The sequence below is a fragment of the Microcebus murinus genome, chromosome 26, assembly GCF_040939455.1.
Source record: "Microcebus murinus isolate Inina chromosome 26, M.murinus_Inina_mat1.0, whole genome shotgun sequence".
NCBI classification, from domain to species: Eukaryota; Metazoa; Chordata; class Mammalia; order Primates; family Cheirogaleidae; genus Microcebus; species Microcebus murinus.
The window spans coordinates 13,038,981-13,061,467 of NC_134129.1; the positions used below are offsets into that span (position 1 = coordinate 13,038,981).

At 38.6% G+C, this 22,487-nt stretch overlaps 1 long non-coding RNA gene across 1 annotated transcript in view; it reads right to left on the reverse strand.

Moving 5' to 3' along the window:
• Positions 1-7,237: 7,237 nt before the first annotated feature.
• Positions 7,238-22,487, reverse strand: part of LOC105867884 (uncharacterized) — an 89,131-nt gene continuing 73,881 nt past the window's right edge. Inside the window, exons 2-3 of the long non-coding RNA XR_012915073.1 lie at positions 8,514-8,555; positions 7,238-7,330 (exon numbers count right to left, since the gene is read on the reverse strand). This is a non-coding gene — a long non-coding RNA (uncharacterized LOC105867884). The remainder of the gene's footprint in view (positions 7,331-8,513; positions 8,556-22,487) is intronic.

Genomic DNA, 22,487 nt, shown 5'->3' on the forward strand with positions numbered 1-22,487 from the left:
TGATGTGCTAAAAGTCATATGGCTGGCATTCCATACAGCAGGATTTCAAAATCTAGGCTTGTCTGACTTCAGATCAGGGGTTGCCCTGTGGGCCAAATCTGGCCTACCACCTGTTTTTATAAATAAGGTTTTATTTACCATGCCATTCATTTACATGTTGCCTATGTCTGTTTTCACACTACCTCAGCAGAGTTAAGTAGTTGTAACAGACACCAAATATTTGGTTTCTAAAATATTTACCAAAGATATTTGCCATCTGGCCTTTACTGAAAAAGTTTGCCAACCCCTGCTCTGAAACCCTCATTCACAACCATTAAATTAACAGGTATTGAGCACTCGTTATGTTCTAGGCACTGGGCCAGACACTCTTCCTTATAGGAAGCTATAAGCAGTTAGAAATAGAGGTGACAACAAGAATGCCACTGACTCTAAAACACTCAACACATTAATAAATAGCCCATCTTGACCTTGGCACTCTTCACCTTGAATGGCATTGCTTGGGAATCCAGGCCATAAATAGAAGCGAGAACAGTGGTTTCACTATCATTGCTTTCTTATCTGGTCCTAGATATACAGAAAGCCCTTGAGATTTGCAAGAAACGCCACCCAAGTTCCTTCGCAGATCCTCAAATTGTCGGATATAAACTGTGGAAAAAATTTGAGTCAAACAGAATTGAACATTCTACATGATTCCTTCAGATCAATGCTGATTCTATAAATACAAGATTACCAATTATAAAACTAGTAAATGAATTCTATAAGTGAGATAAACTAGCAAGTCATATCCTGTTTAATAGAGTGTTAAACTGGGACTCTCAGTTTCAACAGAAGTGCCAGCAATTGGGCAGCAAAGTGCGTGTGAGCAAACTCTCCGAAGGAGTATATACATGGACGTGTTTGTAGCATGTTCTTGACCTTAGTGCCCTTCACTCAGGAACCCTGCACTCACTTCAGGAAAAGAGCCAAGAGAGGGAAACAGGGAAGTGGGACTTTTGTAGGAGGACTTCTTTGGAGATGCATATCTTGTGAGTCCCAATCTCTTCTTTGGTCATAGGAATTGCCCCTAAAAAGGCTCAAAAGGGAACTTAAAAATGATTGAAAGAGTCACTTTAAAACATTTACCAGACCCAGAAACCACAAAAATACCTTAATTAACACATTCCAGTTCAGTACAAGTAAGAAAATGTCTTCCCTCTGCTCTAATTATTACTGTGTAGCAACACCCTGAATTTGACAGCATAACATATGAGCTTTATTATGCTCATGGATTATGTGAGTTCTCCAGGATATCTGGACCCTCATCTGGGAAGACTGCAAGGGCTGGGGTATTGCAAACCATTGGGGAAAGATGATTCGGGAATTAATGAGATATGGCTCATATGATCATTATTTTATGCATTGCCCAATATTGCTATGTTAAAGGCAGAAACAGAATTTTGCCCTGAAGAAATAAGTGAACTCATTAGTTTGCTTATCAAGAGCTTCCTCACCTTGGGATAGCTCTCAAAGCTCCAGTAGGGATGTATTCCAGGAAGGCTTCCTGGTCCAATTATCTCAAAATCTGTGAGGTCTTCCTGTTTTTGAAAGACAAGACACGTAAATATCTGGCTCTCAGAATGGGAGCCAGAGACAATGAGTGTCCTTTGCCCAGAGACGTGCCCCCATGCTTATAAACAACATATCTTGTAGAGATGGACTTCCTGCTCTCTTCCTGCTCTCTGTCTGCCTTAAGTTCACAATAACTAGATAAAAGAAATATAGAGCCACTATACCTCTTTGTTATTCCTCTGTTAATTGATAGCTATCTCTTAGAAGTTAGTCCTTGAAAGACTTTGTACCTGTTTGTTCACCTAGATAGATTAGAATTTGTTAGAAGCCCTTTGAGAGGACTTTTGACTCTAACCCACTACCTGTTACCTATTGCAACTGCATTACCTGATATGTAAATGTGTTAATATGGCAACTGGTAATTGATATGTGTAATTATAAAAACCTATGTGAATCTAACTTTGGAGCTGGACCACTTATGAAGATGTGGTCCAGACTCCTGAGTACCCCTGCTTTATATGATCTATCTATATAAAAGTATAAACTATACCTCAGTCTCTGTGTATTCTTTTATTCTCTCTATTTCCTATCAATTTTCTTACCCTCTCTGGTGACTCCTATCTAAGGGAGCTGGCTTTGTGGGGAGAAGTAGCTGATCTCCTCGCAGCCCTGCCCTCTTCCCCACAGCAAACAACTAGGGGCTGGGCCAGCCAGACCAGTGTGAAGCAAGTAGGATGACTAGGATGCAAACTTAAGGAGGCACTCACTCTCACTCTCATGCAAGTGTCCACTCTGCACTTGGGAGACTCTGAAAAGTGAAGGCCTCCTTAAATGTCCTGCCCTTGAAATGTCCTGTCTTCCTCCCTCATTGTAAATAGCCTGCACATGTGAGCCCAATTGAGGCAGTATGAAAGATTAACTTGAAATTTAATTCAGGGTTTTATTTTCAAGGGCAGGACATTCTTTTGCACCTTGAGCGCCTTGCTTTCCTACACTTGGTCCTGGGCCTGGTATGAAAGGTTGGGTTTAGCTGGAGAAGCTAAGTGAAGCTACTACATCTGGCCCTTCCATGTGACTTGGGTTTTTCTCAGCATGTTGGCTGTGTTCTTTGAGCATTCCAAGAGAATAACGTGTGCCACAAACACCAAGCAGAAAGGCACTGGCTCTTATGACCTACCCTCCTAGGACATCACTTCCACTGTACTCTCTTAGTCAAAATAGTCACAAGCCCCCAAAGATCCTAAGGTATTGAATATACATTTTCCCTCTGCATGGGAAGAGCAGCAAAGGATTTGGGGCTGTGTTTTGAAACCACCACACCCTTCTTTCCTCTCTTGTCTCCCCACACACCCATCCCAGAAGGGGCTGAAACATTTATTTCCCCAGCTAGGGTTGAAGGAGTGGTGGGGAGGAGGGAGAGAGAGAGAGAGAGAGAGGGGCTACCTTCCTCCCTCATTGTAAATGGCCTGCACATGTGAGCCCAGTTGAGGCAGTATAAAAGATTAACTTGAAATTTAAGTCAGGGTTTTATTTTCAAGGGCAGGAGATTCTTTTTTGTAGCATGTATGACTTAAGGAGATGGTGAAGCTATTGCCCAAGATAGACAAGAAAAGCCAGGCAATTTGACCAAGTTTTCATCCAGTAACAAAATGTAAAGGAACAACGAGAAAGAAAAATAAAGTCTTACTTTGATCATATTGCATAAGTTATGCCTTTTCATCAAACTGGTTGCATACAACATTACTAAGGGAATATTAATCATAAGCTTACCTGAAACTACAAAACTGAAGGGATGGCAATGTATCATGATGATAGTTATTGTTTAGCACGTGTAGTTTTTGAATGAACAAGACTGTGTTGAAACTCAACATACCTTTATGGCTAAATGAAATCAGGAGACTGCAGTTCCACAAGGCCCCTTGGCCCTGTGATTAGTCACTGGTATCAATATTGGTAGGGAAAGGATAAAGCAAAGTACAGAGAAGTTAAAGGAGACCTCTGAGAGGCAGCACACTAAAGACTAGCCATCAGAGCCTAGAAAAGAACGTGGTGATTGGTGACATTTTTTTCTGCACCATAAATCTGTATAAGCCACTGAAGGTTTCCAATAGTGGAGTAACATGATCTGAATTTTGTTTTAAAATTATCATTCGGGCTGCTGTGCAGAGAATAGGAGAAGAGTGTGTGTGTGTGTGTGCGTGTGCGTGTGTGTGTGTGTATGTGAGAGAGAGAGAGAGAGAGAGGGAGGGAGACAGAGAGAGAGGAGAGAGAGAACAAGTTGCAGGGGTGAGCAAGGGTGAAAAAAATAAGAAGCTATTAAGACAGTTCAGGTGAAAGATAATGGTATTCAGGGCTATGGTGTTAGCACAGTGAGAAGTGGTAACAATGGGCACATTGTAAAATAGTCCAAATGCAGAAAAAGCATTCAACAAAATTCAGCACTCTTTTATGATAAGAACACTTAACAAAATAAGAATAGACAAGACTTACCTCAAAATGGGTCTATGCTACATTATATAAATCATTGCACTTGGTCTCTGAAATAACTGTCTGTGCTCACTAAATTGGTGCCCAATAAACAAATTTTAGTCTTTGATACAGAACATAGAGACAGAGAAGGAATTAGAAAATTTTTTTTTTCTCTGCCACCTCTTAACATTATATTATTTTCCCTGAGTTTGAGCCTACTTCTTTCTTGTTTTTCAGCTTGCTCCAAACATAGTTTTCAGGACTTTTGTGGCCATTAGCATTTCTCACAAAGTCTTTCTGGACTTTAGCCTTCTTGACCCAGCTCTTTAGAGTTGAGCCACTCTTTTGTGTTTGTCCTTGGGCATGTGCCTCTTTTGTACATGATCTTTTCATGTCTGAGCTCAAAGAGCTTTCTATATAGACACATTGATCTTCTTTGATCTTTCTTCAACTTCCTTCCTGAGATCATTTATGAATGTACAGTCAAAAAAAATCTTGTTTTAAAGCCCTTTATTCTAATTTATCATATCTGGCCATAGACACCTCCCAATATTTGCTTTAACATTTTGGAGACTGCTTTCCTAAAGTTATGGGGAATTTTTTTAGTCTCATTAACTGATCACTGAATTATATAACATATTGTTAACTCTTTTTAGGATTATATTTCTGTGAGGAGACAATAGGTGTACTTTTATTAATTATACAAATATTTATTTTATTTGCTATTTCACTTTATTACAGGTTCTCACAGGGGCTTATGTTTGGCTAAAAAGCCTATAATTGGATTTGGTGATGGCTTGTCAACCACTGTCAGATTCCAAGTTTGCTACTAGTACTGACACAAAAAAAACGTAGCACATACACACACATACATGCACCAAGTTAAAAAGCAAAGTTCTTGTAGAAATAGGATTCATTTTCTAAAACCAGCAACATTATAAATCAGGATGAAATTCAAACATTTATAATATTTCTTCTTCTTTCTACATAACAAGGTTTTGGTTTTTATTTTTAACAGAAACCATATTGAAAATTGAAATTAGCATTCTACCCCCTCATGGTATTAACAACAAGGACATCTTCCTGCCCTCAGATTTCAATCTCATTTCAAGTAAAGTCAACTTTTGCCACACTGATTCAACACTCAGTGTCTGAAGTTCTTTTGTTGTCAGCTTTCATACACAAAAACTTCAAAAAATGTTATAACCAATTTTGATGAGCATGTGTTCTAAAATATATTGCCATCCCCTTTATCTCTTATGCAAACCACTTAAAACATTTTCATCATGAAGTACTATGTTGCCAAGTTTTACCTTTTATGTTTGTTTTTGTTTTCCTCTCTATTTTTCAGACTTAACTTCTTTCTTATGCTCTGTCTCATTCACATGAGTTAGTGTTTTTTTCCACAAATAAAAAGATTTTCTAGTTGACTTCTTGAGTTCAAGAGCTTGAGATGCCAAACCAATAAAGCGACTAAGAAATATTAATTCTTCCAATTATTTCTCTTTAATTTTAAAAATACAGAAAAAGTTAAAGTTTCTGCACTTTCCTTAAGCAGAAGTTTAAAAGAAAACGACATCATATAAAAGATGTCTAACCTTCAAAATCAATCTATCACAGTTTGATATGCTATATATAAACATACATGTGCATATTGTATGTATCAAGCAATTATAGCTTTGTGCTTCCAAGCTCTAGTATTAACATACTTTGCCAGATTTTCTTTCCATTTATTTTAACATACAAAACAAAACAAAAAAAACCCCAACAATTTGACAGAGAAACTAAATGATTTTTTTAAAATACCTACTACTTTCCCAGTTGCCATGCCCACGGGAATGTTATAAATAGGCAAACCTTAATAACCAATAACTCAGAATTTCTCTTCTCTCTCTGAAGCACAACTGTCATAAAAATGTACTTCCCACCTAGGGTTACTGTGAGTAATCGATTATAAACAACAAAGAGGAAAATGGATATACTCCCTAGCCAAACATTTTCATCATTAACAATAATAGAAATGTTGCTTCCAGCAAGCCCTTGAGTATTGCTAATACTCACAACCCGAAAGTAATTGCTTATAGATGGGGCTGGTCTGGCAAGAAATCTTCTAGGACTTTTTCTCCCCCTCTTAAATAATGGCTTGAACCATAAAATGGTTTAAATATCCCTCAAAGAAACATTTGTGAAAATACTAGGTATGGGTCTGATTCAGAAAAACTACTTCAGAAGACCAGGTACTGTTTCGGGGTGTCAGGGAAAGTAGAGGTTCATGGTGGGAATTCTTTGGGGCTAGTAACTATCCTAAAAAGGTGGTATCTTGGGCTTACTTCATGGCAGTGTGCTATATGCTGTGGCTCAGCTACTTGATCATTTGACTTCCATACAGGGCTTCTAAACTAAGCACATCTGGTAGTAATATCTCTGAGAGAAGGGAGAATTGGAGTACAAAGGGGACGTACATGCTCAAAAGTTACAAGGTGTATTCCCAGCTAGTTCTCTGCCTGGAGCTCTCCTCTGCTAACTTGACCATGGCACCTTTGGTGACTTGCACTATCTTTTTAAGACCCAAATGGTGAGACCAAGAGCAATGAGGGCTATGGTATTTTTCTACTAAATAACAGCACAAATAAGATGAAGTTCTTCTATGTCGTCTTCTTGATTTCAAGACTTCTTCACACTTTTAAAAACTATTGAGAAGCCTGGCACCATGGCTCATGCCTGTAATCCCAGACTCTGGGAGGCTGAGACAGGAGGATTGCTTGAGGTCAGGAGTTCAAGACCAGCCTGAGCAAGAGTGAGACTCTGTCTCTATAAAAGATAGAAAAATTAGCCAGGCATGGTGGTGCATGCCTATAGTCCCAGCTACCCTGGAGGCTGAGGCAGGAGGATCACTTGAGCCCAGGAGTTTGAGGTTGCTGTGAGCTAGGCTGACACCATGGCACTCTACCCAGGATGACTGAGTAAGACTCTCTTTCAAAGGAAAAAAAAAAACTATTGAGAACTCCAAAGAGCTTTTGTTCATGTGTATTATATTTGTGGATATTTACCATTCAAACTTAAAACTGAGAAATTTTTTTAAATATATATTAATTCATTAAAAGAAAACAATAATAAACCCATTACATACCAATAAATCATATGTTTTTATGAGAAATAACACATTTTTTTAAAAAAGTAGTCAGAAGAATAGCTTTTGGTTTACATTTTTATAGGTCTTTTCCATGTGTGACTTAATAAAAGGCAGTTGGGTCCTCCTTATATCTGCTTATGCAGTCCATCTGTTGTGATATCAAACACTACCGGTAAACTTCTGAAAGAATGAGAGAAAAAAATCAAGATAAGAGATTAGTATCATGATGAAGATAGCTTTGACCTCGTAGACCCCCTCCTCCAAGGGATCTCTGGAACTTGGAAGGGTCATTGGACCACACTTTGAGAATCACTGCTCTACACAAAATCCAGTACCATGGAAATAAGGTTGAGAATTCAAAATGCCTTTGACAGAACAGGAAGTCAGAAATAAACTATATCTTCAGTTGAAGGGCACACAGGAAATTTTTTAAAAGCACCTAAAGAAATACAAGTTTACAAATAACTTAGAACTTTTTAGAGTGTGGTAGATAATGATCTGGGGCCCATAAAGGACCCAAAGTTAGACTTTACAGTGTAGACTTGCTTCAGATTAAGAAACACAAGGTTCAACGAGCTTATTGGGAAACCAGTGACTTGGGTTCTAAAACATAAAATCATCCAAGTTACAAGGCCTTGTAGAAGTTGTCCATCATCATCTTCACTCTCTTCATTTTATATATGATAAAATCCAGGCCAAATCAGACTAGAGACTTTAACAAGGTAGTAGTATGCCTATTTCCTCAATCCCAATTATGCATTCTTTACTCTGCACCAAGCCACAGAACTGAAAGTGACATTTCAGATATGCCCAGAGCTGGCTAACCTAGTTGTTCATAACATTTGGAGGACAGGTGGTTCATGACCTCTCTGAATATTTAACAAAAATCTAAGAATTGTTAGATTCTCTAGAAAAATATATACATGTACATACACATAGGTCCCTAAAGCTCAAGCACAAGCTGTCTAACATGCAATGTAGCCCCAGTTAAGACCCTTAAGTCCAGTTTAAAAGCACACACATTGTTGGGACCCATACGTGTGGGAAATAAATAATTGGAGAGCAGTATATAATGAACAGTTATAGGAGCTAATGTTATTTAACAGAACAAATTCTATTACTTTAATATATAGTATCAAAATAACTAATAATAATAAACCTTATCCAAATAGGATTGATTCATTCATTTGCAAATATTTTGAGTGTCTACTGAATGCCAGGCATTTTGCTAGATCCCGAAGATACAATATGACCATAATTGTCACAGTTTGTATCATAATAGAGTTTGCAGTCTTGTGGAAGAGACAGACATAGAGTAAGCACACAGCATATATCAGGAATAAAGATTTTAAACTTTTCCCACCTTGGCTCTCAGCTACTGCAGCTCTTCCCAAGTTGCATCTGCCTGAAACACCAAAGAGAGATTAAGGCATTCTTTAGGCCACTGTATGATTGGTGGTACAAATAAAGGAGGTAAAAATGTTTTCTTTCAAATGGAATGATTTATTTTGCCATAGAGCTTGTTCTCTGAAAATTTCCCCATCAAAACAGATCTATAGCTTCCTCCTTCATTAAAAAATCCCTGCCAGAAGTCTTGAGAAGAACAACTTTGCAAGCTTTGCTCTAAGCCTCACATATAGGAAGCTCGTTTCCCTGACTCTTTCCACCTCAGTTGGTCTCTCCAAGCCTCATCTGGTTAGTAGAGTGATGAGACCTCAAAGGCCAAAATCAGGATGTGAATCTAGAGCAGCACTGCCCAATAGAACACTCTGTGGTGATGGATATGTCGAGTGTATTTGCCACTAGACATGTGTGATATTAAGTGCTTATGGCTAGTGTGGTTGAGGAAATGAATTTTGAATTTTATTTAATTGAAAACATTAAATTTTATTTGATTTTAAAAATGTAAATAGGAACATGTGGCTAATGGCTGTCGTATTGAGCAGCACAGTGGCAGGGAAACCCAGAGGCCCACTTTAGGTCTGCTTTAGGCTGTAGTCCAAAAAAAAAGGGCCCTTTGGCTCACAATATTCCTTCTAAGTTCACCAGCTCTATATTGAAGTTATGGCAGCTCATTCCCTAAGACAGATCATATTCTGGGCAATAAAACAATCCACAACCAATTTAAGAATTGGAATAATACAAGATATATTCTCTGACCATAACAGCATTAAACTAGTAATCAATAATAGAAAAACATCTAGAAAATGCCCCAACTATTTATAAATTAAATAATACACCACTAAATAACTAGAGATCACAGAGGTTCCTTGAGGGAAATAATATTTTATATTGAATAAAAACAAAAACACAATATATCCAAATATATGAGATTTAGCTAAAGGTAGCATAGACAAAAATTAATAGCATTAAATGCATGCTTCAGTTCTTAGAGAAGAACAAGCCGATAAGAAAGGCATTTTCTAGTTCCTTTCTCTAAGTCACTATAAATATTTGTATATGGAAATTCTCTATGAAAGAACTTAATATTTCTTAAATGTAGTTGAAAGGAAACTCTACACACTGCTTCAGTTCTCAGAGAAGAACAAGCCAATAAGCAAGGCACTTTCTAGCTACTTTGTCTAAGTCACTATAAACATTTGTATGTGCAAGTAATTTGTGAAAGAACTTAAAGTTCCTTATGTGGGTATCATAGGAAACTCTACACACTGCTTCAGTTCTCAGAGAAGAACAAGCCGATAAGAAAGGCACTTTCTAGCTCCTTTGTCTAAGTCACTGTAAACATTTGTATATGGAAAGTCTTTATGAAAGAACTTAATGTTTGTTAAATGCAATTGACTGGAAACTCTACTGCTTCAGTTCTCAGAGAACAACAAGCTAATAAGCCAGGCACTTTTTAGCATCCTTGTGCAAGTCACTGTATACATTTCTATATGCAAGTTCTTTATGAAAGAACTTAATGTTTCTTATATGTGATTGAGAGAAAACTCTACACATATCTTCAGTTCTCAGACAAAAACAAACCAATCAGCAAGGCACTTTCTAGCTGCTTTGTCTAAGTCACTGTAAACATTTGTATATGGAAATTCTTTATGAAAGAACTTAAGTTTCTTAAATGCGATTGAAAGGAAACTCTACACATAGCTTCAGTTCTCAGAGAAGAACAAGCTAATAAGCAAGGCACTTCCTGGCTCCTTTGTCTAAGTTACAAAAAAAGAAAGGGTTTTTAAATCAATAAGTTAAGCTTCTACTTTAAGAGGCTAGAATAAAAGAGAAGTCAATTAAACCCAAAATATGCAGAAGGAAGGAAATAATAAAGAACAAAAGTCACTGAAATTGAAAATAAAAAATAGAGAAAATAAATTAACCCCCCAAAATGTACTAAACTACTACACCCAGCCCCAAACACAATTCCCAGTGAAAATTATGTATTATCACCAGTACATCTCAAATACACTTTTTTCTCTATTGGTATCTGAAGGAGATCATGAATTTTCTCTAAAAGTAATTTAAGAGATGATTATATTTCCTCTTACAAAGATGATATAGATGAGAGATGGGACTCATTTCCCATAAGTAAGAGGATGGATTGTGCCCCTCTGAAAATTCAATTCCTGACATTGAATCAGTGGTTCATAGTTTATTCCCTCCTATGAAAATATACTCATACATATTCTCCCATGTGGGTATACTCATACATCATTAATACATATAAGTGATATATAGTTTAGCCAGATTTCTTAAAGATTCTTCAGAGTTTACAAAGCAAAACAATGATAGATCATGATCAAATCAAATCCCCAGCATAAGGCACACCTTGGGAATGAAAGAAAAATAATAAATCTCAAACAACTAAATTTGGAATTCAGCAACAATAAATCATGATATCCCTGTATTTGGTAATTTCAAAAAAGGAAATATTACAGGAAAATTCCACTAATGTTCAAAAACTATATAAGATAATGAAAGAAGAACAATCTAGACAGATGATGGTTTTAGCTGCAACAAGACCTTCCACTGGATGTATTCTCTCTGTTCCAAAGTTTCAATCCAGTAGACGTTTATGAGTCTGCATTATGTGCAAGACACATGCCCCAGTGAAATAATTCATTTTCAATCAAGATATTTAAGATGAAATGTCATTTCATTGAAACCACCTCTTACACAGATAAGGAGATAGAAACAAGTGAGTTTAATGATGTTTTGCATGAGGTCAGCCTAGTTTAATAAAACTTGGTGACAACACCAAAAAGAGAACTAGGTCAAATATTCTCACCATGGCACATGCCCGTCAATATTTTTGACCCTTTCTGGGAAGCTTTCCCTGACTATTCAAGTAAATCTGATCATTTACATTTTGTATCACAAGTGGGCCAACTACCTAAATCCATTGTTTTAATTAGCTATAGCACTACAATTATTTACATCCATCTCCATTTATCTGTAATAGAGATTAAGAATATGGGTGCTAGAGCTCCAATCTCAACCCCTTTCAAGCTGTATGACTTGGGGGAAATTTCCTTAGCTTTGCATGTTTCAGTATCCTTATCTGCAATATAAGGATAATGTGACCCAACTCATAGGCCTATTAATGAGATTTAAATAGAAAATCTGTATAATATGTTCAGTACTGTGCCTGGCACATGCTAAGAGCTGAAAAAAATATTAGCTGTTTTTTTTAATTATTTTTAAAGATATTTTTTATGTACAAAAAATATTTCTGATGCCAGCAATACCTTGGTCATTCAGTCAAAAATTTATTGATTATCTAACATATGCCAAGTGATATGCCAAGCACTGGACATTTGTAAATTAGTAAAATACAGTATTTAGTGTGATAATAATTATAATTGAAATGGATTGAAGTTATAATGGTAGGCACAAAAGAAATTGCGATTAACACAGCTAAGGAGAGAAGAGACAAACTTCACAAGGCAGAAGAAACTTTTTCTGTAACACTGCCTCTTTCTTCTGCATTCCTTTTTATTGTGGTGGAGTAAACTGGCATTTTCCCTATACTTTTTTATTTATTTCAGCATATTATGGGGGCATAAATGTAAAGGTTACATATATTGCCCTTGACCCCTCTCCACCCTCGAGTCAGAGCTTTAGGCATGACGATCCCCCAGACAGTGCATCTCGCACTCATTATGTATGTATATACCCACCTCTACCTTCCCCCTCCCACCCGCTCGACACCCGATAAATGTTATTCCTATATGTCCACTTAGGTGTTGATCGGTGAAAGCCAATTTGCTGGTGAGTACATGTGGTGCTTATTTTTCCATTCTTGGGGTACTTCACTTAATAGAATGGGTTCCAGCTCTATCCAGGAAAATATAAGAGGTGCTATATCACCATTGTTTCTTATAGCTGAATAGTATGCAGAGAAATTTGAGGCAAAGGAAAGTTACTCGGGCAGAGTAGCATGCGTCCTCAGCTAATGTATGTGAGCCTGTATGCAGCACAGAGCAAGGAGGGGCAAATGCACTGATAATACAAGGCCAGGGATATAGTTTAATTTAAAAAAAATGGTCTCTGTCAGGTCATCAGAAAAACACAAATTACTCATGTAGATGAAAGAGAATGGTCTTTGGGGAAAAAAAAATGAGTATTTCCATCAATCATGTGTGTCCTATTTCATGAGGCAACTAAATAAAACCCTGTGGAGGCCCCACCATTTTCTTACCTCCATACACACCTATTTCCAGCTACAGATTGGGAAGCCCATTTCTCAAATCCCAGATACTCCGTCCTCCAAAGCCACTAGACAGAGCCACCATATCTTCCCTGAGACACCTCGGTTATGTGACTTTTAAAACATAACTTCTATGATTTACTAAAATTTTGTAAGACTTATATTCTTATAACATACCCAAAATATAATCATGGCACAAAATAGACCAATGGAAGCTATTCCAAATAACTGCATGACAATACGAGTATCACACTCATCTTCAAGGATCACATCCAAACATAAGTTATAAAGAATTTTTAACCAAGGTACTTCCTTGAACACTGGGAAAAGAACAGTAGTGGATTTTATGATATGTGTATCTGCCCAGTTGAAGGTGAGAAAATGCAATTAACTCCTTTTTCATAGGCCAGCATATAATTCCCATGATCATTACTTAGCTAAGCTACTTAAGGATAACTGTCCTTTAGAGTAAGGACTCTCATTCTCATTAACTAGATTTCTGACCCATAGAGGAGTTTTAGCATTTATTTTCAGGTGCTTTATTTTTTTTTTTTTTCACTTAAGCACTCCATCAAAATTTAAAGTAGTAGTGTGCTTTAATATTATTTTGTGAAAGGTCCTTGTCAATAAACCTAATCAGATCATTGCCTTAAGTCCAAAAAAAAAAAAAAAAAAACAAGCTCATTAACATAGACATTCTTTAAAAATATATTTTAAAAGGTATATGTTGAAATACTCTCTAAAGTAGGTTTGCTTTGAGAAAGGTTTACTTTGAGATTTAGAAAAAAATAACCAATAATCATCCTAGTTTCTGAGAGAGAAGCAAAAAACTAAGTTGAAGTTGTAGGAGCTTGTCATGGAGATTGTTAATAATCCAAAGTGAAGGAGAACCATGACACAGTACACATCAATTATCCCAGATAATGGAACCAAGGGTACTGTATTTGAGATCATCAAAGAGTGGATTAATAAGGAATGACTGGCATTTACATACTCAGCTCCTTCAGGGAGAATACAGGAATCGTGGTTTTACTCAAACCCTCAAAAGTGTGGCTTTAGGATTTATTAGCATGATATTTTTAAAATAAGATGTGCAGATTTGAAGCATGTCTCATATCTTTCCTACAACTTGAAAAAAATGATAAACTAAAATTCTGTGTTTTTGTAGATCTTTCATATTTACTTTAAAATGCATTAACAGTTGTAAATTTCAAACGTTATCACTTCAAGTGACTGGATCCCCACATCCACACCAAATAGAAAAGAGTAAACAATGAGGAAGATATAAGAAGCAAATGGTCTCTTGAGTACGCTCTTTGGAAATAAAAATGCTGAATTATTGCATTTTGCCCCATTGCTTTTTCTTTTTTTCAGGTTTCCAAGTATGGGATAAAAAGTTGCTATTAATTCTCTGTCAAGGCAGGAGGAAAAAGATCAGAGGCACATTGCAAAGGTCCAGAGGTGAGAGAGGCAGAGCAGAGCTGTGTTCAGGGAATGCCAGGCCGTTAGGAACATAGGAAGTGTCTGGGGAAAGGAGAGCAGGAACAGCAGGGGGTCAGACAGGGAGGCTGCCTGTGTAAAGAGCATCCTCTGCTGCCCAAGGAGCTTGGACTTCATACCAAAGCAATTGGGAGCTGTTTAAATTTTCATTCGGGGAATAAGACTACCAGTTCTGTGCTCTGGAAAGATCCCTCAAGCTGCTGTGTGGACAAGAAAGTGGGAGGAACAATACTGGAAGGAAGAGCTACTGGGACAAGGCAGGGGGGTGGGGTAGGGGGGACTGCAATGATTTAGGGGAAGATGAAGTTGACACAAGCAGAGTTTAACACAGTGAGGAAGAAGCTGACTGTGAGGGATATTAAGGAGGTAAAAGCTGCCAGGCGTGGTGATCGGTTGAGCAACAGTGAGGTGGAGGCACTAGAATGACACTTGAGATTTTCGCTCCAGCAACGGGATAAAAAATGGTGCCTGGGTTTCCTTTGGAGCCACCAGTGGTGACAGCCAGGGAGCAGAGTGATACACAGATCAGGTGCTCCGCAGAATGGCTGGGCTAAAGATACAGACCCGGATGGAAAATGTGTTTCTTCCACACTTCTAGACCAAGTCCTACCTGTTCCTGTCGTATTATATGTTTAGTCTCTGTCTCTACTACTAGACTATGCATCCTCTGGGAACAGAGCTCATTTATATTCATCTTTCTATCTCCAGTGCCTAGTAAGCAATTATTATAATAGCTATCACTGAGAGCTTATTATTGACCAGGCACTGTTCTTTCACACATACACTGATTTAATCCTCACAACAGCCCTATGAGGTAGTAGTATTACTGCCCTCGTATTACAGGTGAAGAAACTAAGGCTAAGAGCCAGTAAGTACATTTGCCAGAATCATGCTGCTGGTAAAAACAGACACTGAACAGAGACAGCCTAGTCCATAGCCCACGCTTGAGAACCCTCTGTTACCTTAGATGCTCAGTAGGCTCCTGATACCTGGTTTTATTTAAATAAATTAACCTGATGAAAATGTGTTACATAAAGCAGTGGAGGAAGGGAGATAAGGAAGTATTGTCAGTGCTTACAGCTCCTAACAGAGAAGTTAGGAGGTGATTGGAAAGGTGTTAGGTAAAATGAGTACTTCTACCAATCTCTAAGTGTTGGTCGGGACAGCTGGGTGGCTTGGGATGACTCCCTTGCCCCAGTTGGCAAGGTACCACTTTCAGGCTAAAAGAAGTAAACACTAGGTGGAGATTCTCCATTCACTCCCGGGAGTAAGCAGGTTGTCCCACCTCATTAACCCACAGCAACCCGAGCCCTATCCAGTGCCTGACTGGTTACTGGGAAGCTCTGGCTAACTTGCCTTCACTTGTCAGCCCTGCTCCAGCTTCCGGTTTCCTTCCAATCACCTCAAATGAGTTCCCTCCACTGTGAGCAAAATGCCAACATGACTGGCACTAGCGGCCATCCCAATAAAGGACTAATCCCCACCACCACCTGGTTGTTTCTCCACTCACTACTCCAAACCTTAATTCACAGGGTAATCACAGCCATCTTTCAAACGTACAAAGCTAATCACATCATTCCCTGTTTAAATCCTTCATTGGATTGTTAATGTTCTTGCAACAAGCATCCAAATTCTCAAAAATGCCTGCATCATCTAGCCCCTGCCTGCCTCTTCCATCACACCCCAGGCCACCCTGCTCTTGTTCTAGGCAGTTCAGCCAAATTGCTTTGCCTCCAGTTCCTCAAAGTTACCACGTGCCCTCTGTCACAGCGTCTTTGCACGTGCTGTATCCCTTTCCAACCGGCTCTCCCACTTTTACTTACCTAATTAATGCCAATTCATCCTCAGGTACCTAACCGGTACCTGCCACTAAAATCTTCTCTAGCCCACCTAAGTCAAATTGTTACCATAAACCCCCAGATCTTTTCTTTCATGGCAGTTTGTCATTTTGTGTTTATCTATAGGACTTTTTTTTTTTATTTCGGTGTAATATGGGGATACAAATGTTAAGCTTACAGTGTGGAGGGGAAGGGCATACCTCTAACCTTTGCTAAGTAAAGGCAAAGTTATAAAATCTAACCAAAATGTTATAAAAAAAACAACAAAAAATATCGGGTGTTGGACAGGTGGAGGGAGGGGATGGGTTTATATATATACATTATAAGTGCGATATGCATTGTCGGGGACATGGACACGCTTGAAGCTCTGACTCAAGAGGGGAGGGAAGGTAATGGCAATGTATCTATAGGACTTTTAAAAATTTTCTTTCTGTTTTTCTCACTGTTTGGTCTCTATGTTCTATGTAGACAAGACCGCAGCTTTTTCATGTTTGTATCTCTATTGCTTAGTTGAGGGTTTAGTGCATACTAGGTCCTCAAGAAACAGATTCTGTCTGACTTCTGCTCCATTCTCCTTCTTGGCTATATATAATCTTCTGGAATGTCACAGGTCAGGCCATGCCAGTTATATATTACGGCAAGATTTCTTGAGTTTGGTGCTATTGACATTCTGGACTGGATAATTCCTTGTCAGGGAGGTCCTAGACATGGTAGAATGCTACCCACTAGCTGCCAGTAGCACTGAACACCCCAAGGCATGACAATCAAAAATGTCTCCAGTCATTGCCAGTTGTCTCACGGAGGCAACATTCCCCCAGAAGAACAACTTTCTCAGGGGCTCAAGTAAGAGGGGATCAGGGAAAGAGAAGGAGATTCACCTTAGGAGGGATCAAATCCTCCAGCAGCGATTCCTGCTGCTTTTATATTCAGACCATGCACAAATTGGTGATTTGTTATTTTGCTTGGCCTCAAATCTTCTTGAATCATTTTTTCTGGATGCATTCATGTTTTCATTCTTCATGTGCCAAGCCTTTGACTTTCCTCGATGTTTTCACTTTTTAACCTCAAAACAGTTGTATTCTCTTATACTGAATTATTTATTCATCCAGTGTCAACGTCTCTGCCCCTCACCCTCTCCCTTTCTCTGTGTGTATATCTGTCTGTCTGTCTTTCTCCTTTGTCTCTTTATCTCTCACTCATTTCCCCCTATATTACTAACATTAGCTGGGGTCTTTCTCTTGAGTCTGCAATTGCCCTTATCGGTTAGCTAATGTCACTTGATGACTGTGTCATAAACCACGCCAGAGCTCAGTGGCTGAGGGTCAGCAGAGTGCAGGTTGCTGCAGACGGGACTTGTCTGCCCTACCTGTCTTTCCTCTACCTGGTACCAGAGGACTAGCCCGCTGTCTGTTCTTCTTGTGGTGAAGGCAGAGTAGAGCAAGTCCAACTGAGCAAACGCTCTTCAAGTCTTTGGTCATGTCACACCTGCTAACATGCCATTAGTCAAAGCAAATCACATGGACAAACTCACATAAGGACAGGAAGAAACTGCAAAGCCACGTGGCAAAAAAGTGTGGTCACAAAGAAGCAGGAGGAACTGGGGCCACTGCAAGCTCATACATGCCCCATTCAAACTGTCGATATTTCCAATCTTCTGATCAATCTCCACATCTCATAGACGTGCTTTATTTCTCTCCAAAACTAAGAGTAGCCCTGTCTGTGCCAGCAAAGGTAGTAATAAAATAATGACCCAGTGCTTAGACACTAAGTCATACTTATTAATATGCAATGCAGGTGTCAAATGCCTACCTATCAACTTAGTATTTGTAAATAAAACAGATTTGTCCCTTGGTGCTCTGTGTAACTTCGCTCAATTTCCAGAAAAGATAATACTTTATTCCTACACAAGAGCAGTAATTATCACCATTTTTAAGCTTTGATTGTACATTTTGCTTTCACAGATTAGTCATTTTCTGCAAATGAGATGATTGGGGATGGTCAGAATATATTATAATAATGAAACACATAAGACACAGAGTGCTTCATCTACAATGTTTCTTTATTAAGTACAAGAGGTTTGCAATACATGTGACAATGAAAAGGAGCAGAAAATCACAAGAAATCCCTTTTGCAGGATTGGTACGACATGGCTAAGCCACATAGTTATGTGTGTGACACAAAATTCCTAAATATTCTTTGTAGTTAGGACCAGTAAGACCAAATGGCTTCTTTCTTTCCAGATTTGGCTCTCATTCTGCTATTGGGATTCTGGATTGTCCACATTAAAATTCTCACCTGCTGTCTTTGCATTCCGAAGTTGGAAAACCCAGCCAGTTGGTCCCATCCCCACTCTAGCAGTCCCTATGGGCAGTCAGGTACCGAGCTGGGAGCACAGTGGCCCATCTTCCCAAGCAAGAACAATGGAAGGATTGAAATCAGCAACCTACGAGGCTTTGGCCCTCTTCTTGGATGCCTGCTCCTTCTTGTGCTTCATCAGTTTATCAAACTATCCGAACAATAGGACTGTCTCTACAGCAACCTGGAACATTACAGAGTTAATCCAGACCCTTAAATATTGCTTACTTAACATCTCCACTTCCATATATCTCAGGCATGCAGATGTGATCATCTCCAAGCAAACTCTGTTCTTCCCAGCAGACTTTCTCTTCTTTCTATGTTGTCTATTTTAATAAATCATTCTACAACCACCCAGTTGCTCAGGAGTAACATCTTTAAATGATGCCTTTTCCTTTAACCCTTACCTATACCCAACCTATCCCCAAATATATTCGATTCCATCTCCCAGGTATTAATTGATCACCTTTTTTCTCTATCCCACTGCTGTCACCTTTGTCCAATCCACTATAAACTTTCACTGAGAAGCTAGAGTACCTTCTATTTTACCCGTTTGCACTAAATCTCATCCTTCTCTAATCCATTCTCCATTGGATAGGCTGTGTGGGCTCGCTAAAAAGTAAATCTGAGCATTTTTCTTCCTGGCTTAAAATTCCACCAGCCTTTCTATTGCTCACAGAAGGTAGTTCAAAATCTTCCATCGAGACTTTTGGCTCATTTCACAAGGTACCTTTGGCGATAATGAAACAGGACAGTTTGTTTAAGAAATTTATGGTGGCATAAATGGCTTTGTCAGTCTCCCCATATTCATCGAGAGCTCACTGTCACAGTTGTCCACCTCTACCAAAAAGAAAGCTCCATTCTTCAGACTGCCTTCCTAATAGTTACTGATTGACAGGAAGGCATTTAGAGTTCCCCAGGAGACTGAAAGAGACAGATATTCAAATCTAACACTCACTACAGTGTCTGACACATAATAAGTATCCACTAAATGTTTTTTTTATTAATTAAAAGTGCTGTAACAAATATGATATTAGTCTTGCATTATGGAAAAAATTAAGGTCAGTTAAGTGACTTGCCAAAGATAGAGAGCTTGCAAATGAGTACGCCAGATTTGCATCCTGCTCTGTCTGTCTGCGGGTCTCAGAGGTAGCACTTGCAAGTTTCAGTCAATCAATACAAATATACAACCTCCACCCCCTTCTCCTTTATGTTGATTTAGAGGATGCTGGAAGGTAGAACCAGCAAGAGGGTTACATACAGACATCGTGGAGCTAGTAGAATTTGAAATTAGGGAATATTGGGGAATTTAAAAAGAAACTTTAAAAAAACATAATCCAGTTCAATTCAACAACATCTGCTGTAAGCTGAAGTTGAGGAAGACAGTGGTATGTGACCTAGAGCTCACACCCCATAGAAAAGACAGGCACGGGAACAAATGACTGTGATAAAACATCACGAGGCAATAAATGATACAATAAACAAAAGTAGGAACCATGGCTCCTCTGCAAAATGGGGAAACTTTAAAAATCTGATTTGAAAATATTAGAGATTCTGTAGCTCTCTTAGGTGATAGGTATTTGCCTAAATAAGACCAGTCTCAGGTAAGTAGTGAAGTATTGAAGAGCAGTGAATAATTAACTCTTCACTCACATTACAGTCTTGAAATATCCCTCGCTGATTCAGAGCATGGGCCCTACCATTTATTAGATACACAACTTTGGATAAGGGACACTATCTCAAACCTCAGCTTTCAAATCTATAAATAATAGGAAGGCATAATGATAAATACACCCTAGAATTCTTTTTGAGAATTAAAATATAATGTTAGTTAACTTTTATAGAGTTCTTGCAATATCCCAGGCAGAGTTTTTGGTACATTGCCTCATTTAATCTTTGCAAAAACTCTGTGCAGTAAATGCTATTATTAGCCCCATTTTACACATGAGAAAACTGAGGTACAGTGAATTAGGTAACTTGCACAAAACCACAAGGCTAATAGACGGCATGGCCAGGATTTGAACACAGGCAGTCTGACCTTGAAGGCTATATTCTTTAATTAACTCTTGATGTTTCATTTACCTCTCAAATTAGATGATGTCTCTAGAGCTTTCACCATAGAGTTTGTTGCATGGTAAAACCTCAATGAACTTAGGTTTAAAATGGAAATTATTTTTAAAGTAGCGAGCCCATGTATTTTTCATCTTCCTACTACAGCTATTTGGCCACCAGATCCCAGGAAGGTGGGTAGGGTGAACAGTCTCCTGCGAGAAGACAAATTCTTTGTAGGACAGAGGGAAAGTGAGTAGGAATGGAGGAAGTGAGAGAGAGGTGGGAGGAGAAACCGCAGGTTGGGAGAGGCAAGAAAAGTATTAGCAAGTTTGAGACGAAAGTGGAAAACACAGGGGCTTACTCTGCTACTGTCTGAAACTCTGGGGTAAGACTGTCACTGGGAAGAATAGAAAGGGCTAAGGGTCCTAGGTGGGCTGCAGGAGGGCCTGAGTTCATGTTCTGAGTGTGATAGGAATCCTAAATTCCGCATGTCCCACGGGGAGGGTGGCGGCGGCGGTAGATAGGACCAAGTGATGTGAATAAGTCAAGGAATCATAGCAGAAGCTTCTGGAAAAACACCCAATCCAAAGACACTCTTTGTGAGCCACTAGTGCCAAAGAGCTGGAAGCTGGGACATTCCACCAGGATGAACTAGGAGAACTGCCACTGTGCATCGGAAGACAAAAGCCCCAGGGGACACCCCAGAAATCTGAGGCTACCACCTTCCACCACCAGGTCCCATGCACCTTACTCAACCTTAAAATACTTGAGACCTGCCTTAAACTAAAAAAATACTTGTTGCTTATCTGAAATTCAAACTTAACTAGGATTCCTGTATTTTATCTGGCAACCTTAGTTTCTATGCAAATTTTTAAGGGGAAACTACTCCTTGTGCAAAGTAAGTTAATTTTTCTATGATGGATTCTGTCAAGAATCCATCAAGAAAAAAATGATCCCCCATGGAGTCTTTTGTTCCCTCACAGATGGAGACAAAATATAGGACGAGAAACAGACAGCAACTTCAGATTAGTGGGTGGGGGGAATGATTTAGATCAGCCATGCCATGCTATTTTCGAAGAACTGCAAACAAGTATCATAAATATGTAACAGACCCTGAGAAAAGTTTCAAATCAAAATCACATCCTCCTTAGCAAAGTAAATAATCAAAAGATGAAATATAACATCAAATGAAAAACTACATAAACTTTTTTTAAGCAAAAAGTCAAAAACCCTTAGATAAAGTATATGAGTATTGTGACTATTACTACCATTTTCCATAAAAGTCAGATATCCAGTTTTAGGCATCTTAGCAAGACTTCCTTGAGTTTATTATCTTAAAGAGCAATTAAGTTACTATTAATATAAACACTATTAAAGGCAATATAATAGAATGGTTAAGAGCACAGACTTTGGAGGCAAACTTGATTTTCACCTTGATTCTACCATGTTGCCATGTACTTACTACATTTTTGGAAAGTTATTGAACCTTTTCAAATGTGGCTTTAAACTTGGATTAAATAATTTCTAACGCACAGGGTGATTTTGATGGATGAACGAGCCACTATTGGTATATAGGGTGATTTTGATGGATGAACGAGCCACTATTGGTATACTGTAAATATGCTAGCGTAGACAACGAGCACTCAATAAATGATAGTGCTCTCTCTCTCTGATATTATTTATTAAATTATGTATAATATTATATGATAATGCAAGATTGTATGTTTGTGTAGATACACACAATATGTACATACTTGATCATTTCAAGTGATGAGCAAGTACCTACATACTTGATCATTTCACAAAGGTCAGTTGTTGGTGATTTTGCCCACTTCACCGACCAACTGAAGAAGGGGAACAGTCTAGAGATCAATCCGGAAGGAGTGTGAAATGAGATGTAGGGGAAAGGTGATGAGCAGCACTCAAACCCCGT